This window comes from Budorcas taxicolor, chromosome 4 (genome assembly GCF_023091745.1).
Source record: "Budorcas taxicolor isolate Tak-1 chromosome 4, Takin1.1, whole genome shotgun sequence".
In the NCBI taxonomy this organism is placed as follows: Eukaryota; Metazoa; Chordata; class Mammalia; order Artiodactyla; family Bovidae; genus Budorcas; species Budorcas taxicolor.
In genome coordinates, this window is record NC_068913.1 from 34,219,853 (window position 1) to 34,226,801 (window position 6,949).

Here is a 6,949-nt window from a genome sequence, read left to right on the forward strand (position 1 = left end):
TCGGTGAGTTTTTTGTTGTTTTTGTTTGTTTCCTCAATGACTTCTGAATATCATTTTGTACTTGTTTAGCATTACCGTGTATTGTATGTCAACACTATCAGCTACCCGAGGTTACAAAACTGTACTTTCATAGTGGCTATCCTTCACTTGAGTGCTAACTAAATGTCAAGAAAGTTTACAGAGATTATCCAGTTAATTCTCACAGGAGATGTAATTTTATTACTCTCAGTATTCAAATGAGGAAACAGAGGCTTTCCAAAGAGTTCTGTTTTCAAAGAGTTTACCATCTAGGGTGATGAGAATAATAACAGATAGACTGTAAGGTGCTAAATGCTTCAATAAAGAGTGCCGAAAAAGGGTTGCCTTTGGAGTTGGGAATGAGGAAGGCCTTCCAGGGAGCAGGATGCTTGTTCTGAATTTGAAAGTTAAGGAGGAGTTTGCATGATGAGGAGTGGAGAATATTGCAGCATATGCAAAGACACTGAAATCTGAAGTGATGTGTGCGTCAGTGAGAACTTTTCTAGAAGCCTTTGATTTATTCATCATATACCACACTTTCTGTATTTCCATATTTAAAGATCTGACTTGGGCAATGACATCATTTGATTGAGCTGTTATCAAGATCTAGAGTGCTGTCAGGGCTTGTTTGCATTGGCACATGGGGTTAGAACTTCCTGTCCTAGACTTGGGTTTTAACTTTGCAGGTATCCTGGGGGCAGGTTCTACACTGAATAGCAGAGTGGCTAAGAAAACAAATTCTTTGCCAGACTGCCTGGGTTTAAATCAGCTCTGCCACTGGATATGTGTTACCAAACATTTTTATGCCCTAGTATCTTCATTTGGCAAATGAGAACAATAATGATAGAACCTACTTCATCATAGGATTGTTATAAGAATAAAGGAGTTAATAGATAAAAAGCTCTGAGAATAATGCCTGGTACATAGGAAGCTCTATATAAGTACTAAGTACTATTAATAGTGTTACTTGAGACTGGTATTTAAACAGAAATGCTGCTTTTGTTCATTTAGAATGAACTTTGTTCCTGTCTAATGATGCTGAGTCTTCCAGCTCCTTTTTTTTTTTTTTGGTAGGTATTAAGATTCCTGAGATATTAACTTTCGAATCAGAAAGTTTTTGGCTGGGAATTGGTGTAGAATATTTATCCTAGGCATTGGTAGAGGCCAGTGAGATATCCCTACACCATAGCAAAAAAAAAAAAAAAAAAAAAAAAAAAATTCTCTGGGTTACATCTCTCAGAATTATTATCTTAACTCCTGTGTTTATGTCTGCCCAGCCAGATATAGCTAGTGGGTTCAGAGTCAGAAAGAGATAGAACTTGGAAGGAATCCCTGAAGTACTAGTTCTAAGCCCGGAACTTTTTAATAAGACACCGAGGGTGACTTACTTGAGGCACTCCTGTCTGCTCTACAACTTCCCCTGGGTAAAATATGGCTGGGGTTTCCCCAACTTGGAAGAACTATGTAATGATCAAGGAACTACAGATATTGCTCCTTGTCCTTGATAGATTGGAGAAAGGCAAGGCTTTATTACAGAACTCTTGAGCATTCTTTAGAACCCTCAGCTAAGTAGAACTGGCTCAGGACCTCACTTGGAGCTCTTCAAAGACATGTTTCAACTTTGCTGAATTTATCAGTTTTAACAGTTTTGGGGGTGAATTCTTAGGGTTTGCTATGTATATAATATCACGTCACCTACAAATAGAGACAGTTTTACTTCTTCCTGTCTGATTTGGATGCCTTTTATGTCTTTTTGTTCACTAATTGCTCTGGCTAGAACGTCTAATACTATGTTTAATGAAAGTGTCACAAGTGGGCATCATTGTTTTGTTCCTGATCTCAGAGGAAGAACGTTGTTTCTTACCATTGAGTATGATGCTAGCTGTGGGCTTGTCATATATGACCTTTCTTATATTGAGAAACATTCTCTCTGTGCCCAGTTTGTTGACAGTTTTTATTATGAATGGATTTTGAATTTTGTTCAGTGCTTTTCATGGATCGGTCGAGATGATCATACAGTTTTTAACTTTCATTTTATGTGGTGTATCATATTCATCTCCTTTGACTGTTGTTGAAGTAGTGTGCTTCTGGCCACATCTTGCCTGTTCTACATATCTATCTATAATTTTATATATTTGAATGAAACCTTTCACATATATGGATGCCAGGTGCACATAATTATAATAATACTTGGCAAGGTTAAAGAGGCAGCCAGAGAAGGCCTGATCCTTAGAAAGTTGTGGAGTTGGTTCGGAGAACACAGTTCCTTTAGGAGCAAAAACAGATGGATAACAACCAAGGAATTTACTCCATATATATCATTAAAATAAATTCACCTTGGGAGGCTGAGAGTAGTTGATAAAGCCATGCTCTCATGTTCTGTTTCCAAACTTGAGTCAGTTTTTCAACCCAGAAACCACTGACTGAAGAAATGGACTGAAAAGACCCCAGTCCTGTTCCCAGGAGAAGGACCCTGCGGCACACGTTAAGTACACGTGGTGATGATTCCCCTAGCCCCTCCCCCAAGGGACGTGCCTCGAGGTGCTTGAGTAATTGCACTGGGGATAAAGGTAAGAATAGCCTAATATTTGTTGGACACAGCGTCTGAATTGACATTGATAGCTGGGATCCAGAGTACCTCGTATAATGCGGGGATGTGCCAACCAGCTAATAAATGGAGTCCTGGCCAAGGTTTGGCTCGCAGTGGGTCAGCTCTGCAATGTCATTTGTTTAGCCTCTGAATGTTTTATTAGAGAATACTCAGTACTTCATAAAATCCCTCACATTTTGTCCCCGACCTATAATATATAAGAATCATTATAATGGAGGAGACAAGAGAAGAAAAAAAAAAAAAACCCAAGTAAGTAGGAATTTCCAAAACTGCCTCTATCACTCAGGCAAATAATAATTCAAAAATGATATCTTACCATGGGGTAGGGGTGGAGGGGGTGGTGGTGATGGAGGAGGTATTAAGTACCTAAAGGCTAATTGATTCCCGTCGTCTGGGCTGAGAAAGGCAATCGTAGACTGCAACTGCACTAAGTCACAGGCTCAGCTGCAGTTGAAGTGCCACACGTGGTATCCTTTCCTTTGCAAATGAACATAGTCTCGAGTCCATGGCGGGCAGACATTGGTTGGGTAGATGCATACTTTCTATCCCTGTTAGGAAAGTAAAAGATCAGAAACTGTGTGTATTCACAGGGAAAAGATTATAGTATACCTTTGTGATTTTACCTCATAGCTGTTTAAACTTTTTTGTCCTTTGTCATCCTGTAATTTGAAGAGGATGCCGCAGAGAACATCACTTTAATACATTATATCAATGATAATGTATTTATTAGACCCTATGAGCAAGAAGTTGCTAGCACATTGGACACTGATGAGACACACATGCCCCCTAAAGAGTAGGAGAGAGATCCTAGGAGAGAGAACCTAAGATTAAGGGGCCTCCTCACGTCAGTAACATTTTTAGAGTTCCATTGGTCAGAGGGATTCCAGGATGTGGCTTCCAAAGTAAAGGACAAATGATTGCACCCTGAACTTCCCAAACATGAAGAAGGAAGTATGATGTCTAGGTAGGCCTCTTCGGATCTTAGAGGCAGTGTATTCCCACTGGAATATATTTAGGTGCTTCCACACAATGGCATGAAAGGGTGCCAGCTGTGAGCAGAAAAGGGCTCTGCAGTCATATAGCCTGGCAGGTTCAAAGGTTCTAGAGACTTCAGTTGAAGGAAAGCTGGAGTTTATGGCAAGCACCAATAGGAAATCACAACTGAGGCCTTGGGTTTTAGAGTAAGGCCATGCCATCTTCAGTGGAGAATTACATATTGTATGAAAAATGAAAATAGTTCATTTTATGAGATGATGTATGAGAGACGAAGTACCTGAGCATGGGGCAAAATCTTCATGTGGTTACAACTGGCACTCTTGAGTTGGGATTCTTTCAGACCCATCGAGTCATAACTTGAAGCAGGTGTGCAGTAATCCATGGTAAGATGGGACTGGTCCATCCAGGGTTGAGCAAGAGCAGGACCTGAGGGCTTCTGGGAATTGCATGAGCAGGCAGCATGGACCCCATGGCATCCATCACTGCTGTATGTCTCTCAGGTCACACCTATAGGTGTATGGGCCATCCTTTACGACCAGTTGTAAAAAGGAGGAAAAACCCAGACTTGGTTCATGGACTAGCTGCTTCTGTGGGTGCAAGCTGAAAATAGATGGCATTTAAAGTCAAACACAGGGAAAATCTTTCCAATGGGCAGAGATTCAAGTGGTGACCTAGTCTACCCCTGTGTGTGGAAAGAGAAATGGCATGAGTTTAGAATATATGTGGACTCTCGGGCAGTGAAAAATGATTTGGCTGGCTATTAAGGGGTTTGTGGAGACAAAGATTGGAAGATCAAGTGAAAGGGGTAGAAGCATGTGGCATATGGGAGTGGGTGTGAAGTGTGAGCATCTTCATATCACACGTTAGTATCACCCCAGTGCTGGCACAGTGGGTTTATGAGCAGAAGGGCTATGGGGGCAGGGATGAAAGCCACGACTGGGCTCAATAATATGGACTTCTATTCATTTAAGTTGATCTAGCGTTTCTGCTTCAGCTTGAAGTTCAACTTGTCAGAAACAGACTAACAGTGAGCTCCTGCTACAGCACCTTGAAGAGACCAAGCTGGCACTTGATGGCAACTTGATTACGCTAGACACAGTAGCAGATATATTCCAGGTATGAGTTTGTCTTTCTTGTTTACACCATCGCAATTTGAGGATTTGATTTATTGGCATGGCATCTTACATATTTTCATGTTACAGGAGGGGACTGACTTAATAGCTGAGGTATGGTAGTGAGCCCATTGTCAGGTTGTCTGTGGTCTTAATTCATATCCAATCACCAGAAGTTTCCCCAATGATAGGAATATTGGAATGGCCTGTTAAAGACGTATGTACTCAGTTTCTTCAGTCGTGTCCGACTCTTTTCCGACCCTGTGGACTGTGGCCCACCAGGCTCCTCTGTCTATGGGATTCTCCAGGCAAGGACATTGGAGTGAATTGCCATTTCCTCCTCCAGGGGATCCTCCCAACCCAGGGACTGAACCCACGTCTCCTGCATTGGTAGGCAGATTCTTTACTGCTGAACCACCCAGGAAGCCTGTTAAAGGCACAGCTGTAGCATTAGCTTAGCAGCATGGAGGTGGTATTTTTGAGGATGGGATATCATCTAGGATATAGTATATACTTTAAGTTCCAAAGATTTATATGGTGCTATGTATGATAAAAGAATACATGGGTGTGGGAACCAATAGGCAGAAGCAGGAGTGGCCCTACTTACCAGTGTTCCTCTTGGAATTTGTGCTTCCCATCTGAGTAATTCCTGTTGAGCTATAAGCTGCAGTTATCACTTGGCCCCTTTGGGTTCCTTATATGAAGAGACCAGCAGACAAGGAGGCACCATCCCGGTAGGAGTAATTGACCCTGATGCCTCTTTAATAAAGAACGTGCACCCCTGTTGGTGAGTACAAGGCAGTAGACACTGTCAGCTCCTTCAGGAATTCCCAGCTGCAGAACCTCCTTGGTTATTGAACATTTACTGATGTACCAGTCAGCTTCACCTAGGAACCTTGAAGATTCCTGTGGGGTCAGTTATGTCCAGAGGCACTCCTTAGAAAACCACCTGTATGCTAAACTAGAGTTTACTTCCTGTGGGAACCCAACCTGTGATGAGTTGCCTTTAAGGCTCTCAGCTTTTATAGTTTAAATGTACTAATACAGAGAAGAGTAGAGTATGGGATTACTATTAGGGGCAACTAATATGGTCTCTGGGGGGCCTCAAAGAGTTATTGGGAAAAAAAACCCCAATTTAGCCCTTCAAACATGGTTAACAATGAGAACAAACTTTTTGAAATATGAGAGCATTCTGAAAATGGGTATTTGTCCATTGTTATGAGTTCACTAGTGAAAACATGTCTCTGTAAAAACCCTCATACTTAACAAATGGAATTTTCTATCCTGTTTACCAATTTTTATTAACTGTCTACTGGTGTTGAAATTTTCCTTATATTTGAATTTCTCTAAATTATTGAATTGCCTACTGATCAAAGGCAGTCTTTGTTTCGAAACTTATCTACAATTCATTGTCACCCCTTTTCTCATTTCTTGATACCAAACTAGGGATTTTTAAAAACTACTATTTTCTACAAAATATTTGTGCTAGGTCTTGGTTGTGGGATTTGGGATCCTTAGTTGCAGCATGTGGGATCTAGTTCCCTGACCAGGGATGGAACCCAGGCCCCCTGCATTGGTGTATGGAGTCTCAGCCACCAGACCACCTGGAGAGTCCCCCAAACTAGGGATGAAAGAATTAATTTTGGAAGAAAGTACTTCCAAAGGTAAGAAAGATTATTTCATTTCATAAGCTAGCCTGGTATTTTTCCTCATAGCTTCTAATGAGCTACAAATAACTCCTCAGTGCCAGCACCCCAGCATGGTCCACCAAGCTCACCTTCAGGTGTCAATGTTTCTGGTGGTAATGATTTCTAGAACTCAAGACACTGAACTACATTTGTTTGTTTTGTGTGAAAATGAGGTTTTTAAAAGAAATATTATGGAAATCTATTTTAATAGACAATACATAAAACCAGTGTACCTAATTTATAATGCTGAATTTTCATATTCTCTAAATTTCACTTGAAATTAGTTTTCACTGATATAAAGCAAATTTACTATTCATAAAAATTCTTAGAAAACAATTATGAACACAGTATGTAAAGAGTCACAAGTTTATTCCATAACTTTTAAAAAATAGGTATGCGATTCTATAGAAAAATGTAAAATCACCTTTATTGTTAATATTTACATTTGGTTCTGTAAACAAAACTGGCAAACCCCGAGTCCCCAAACTAAGAATTTTTATATATATTTATAAAGAAGTCAAGAA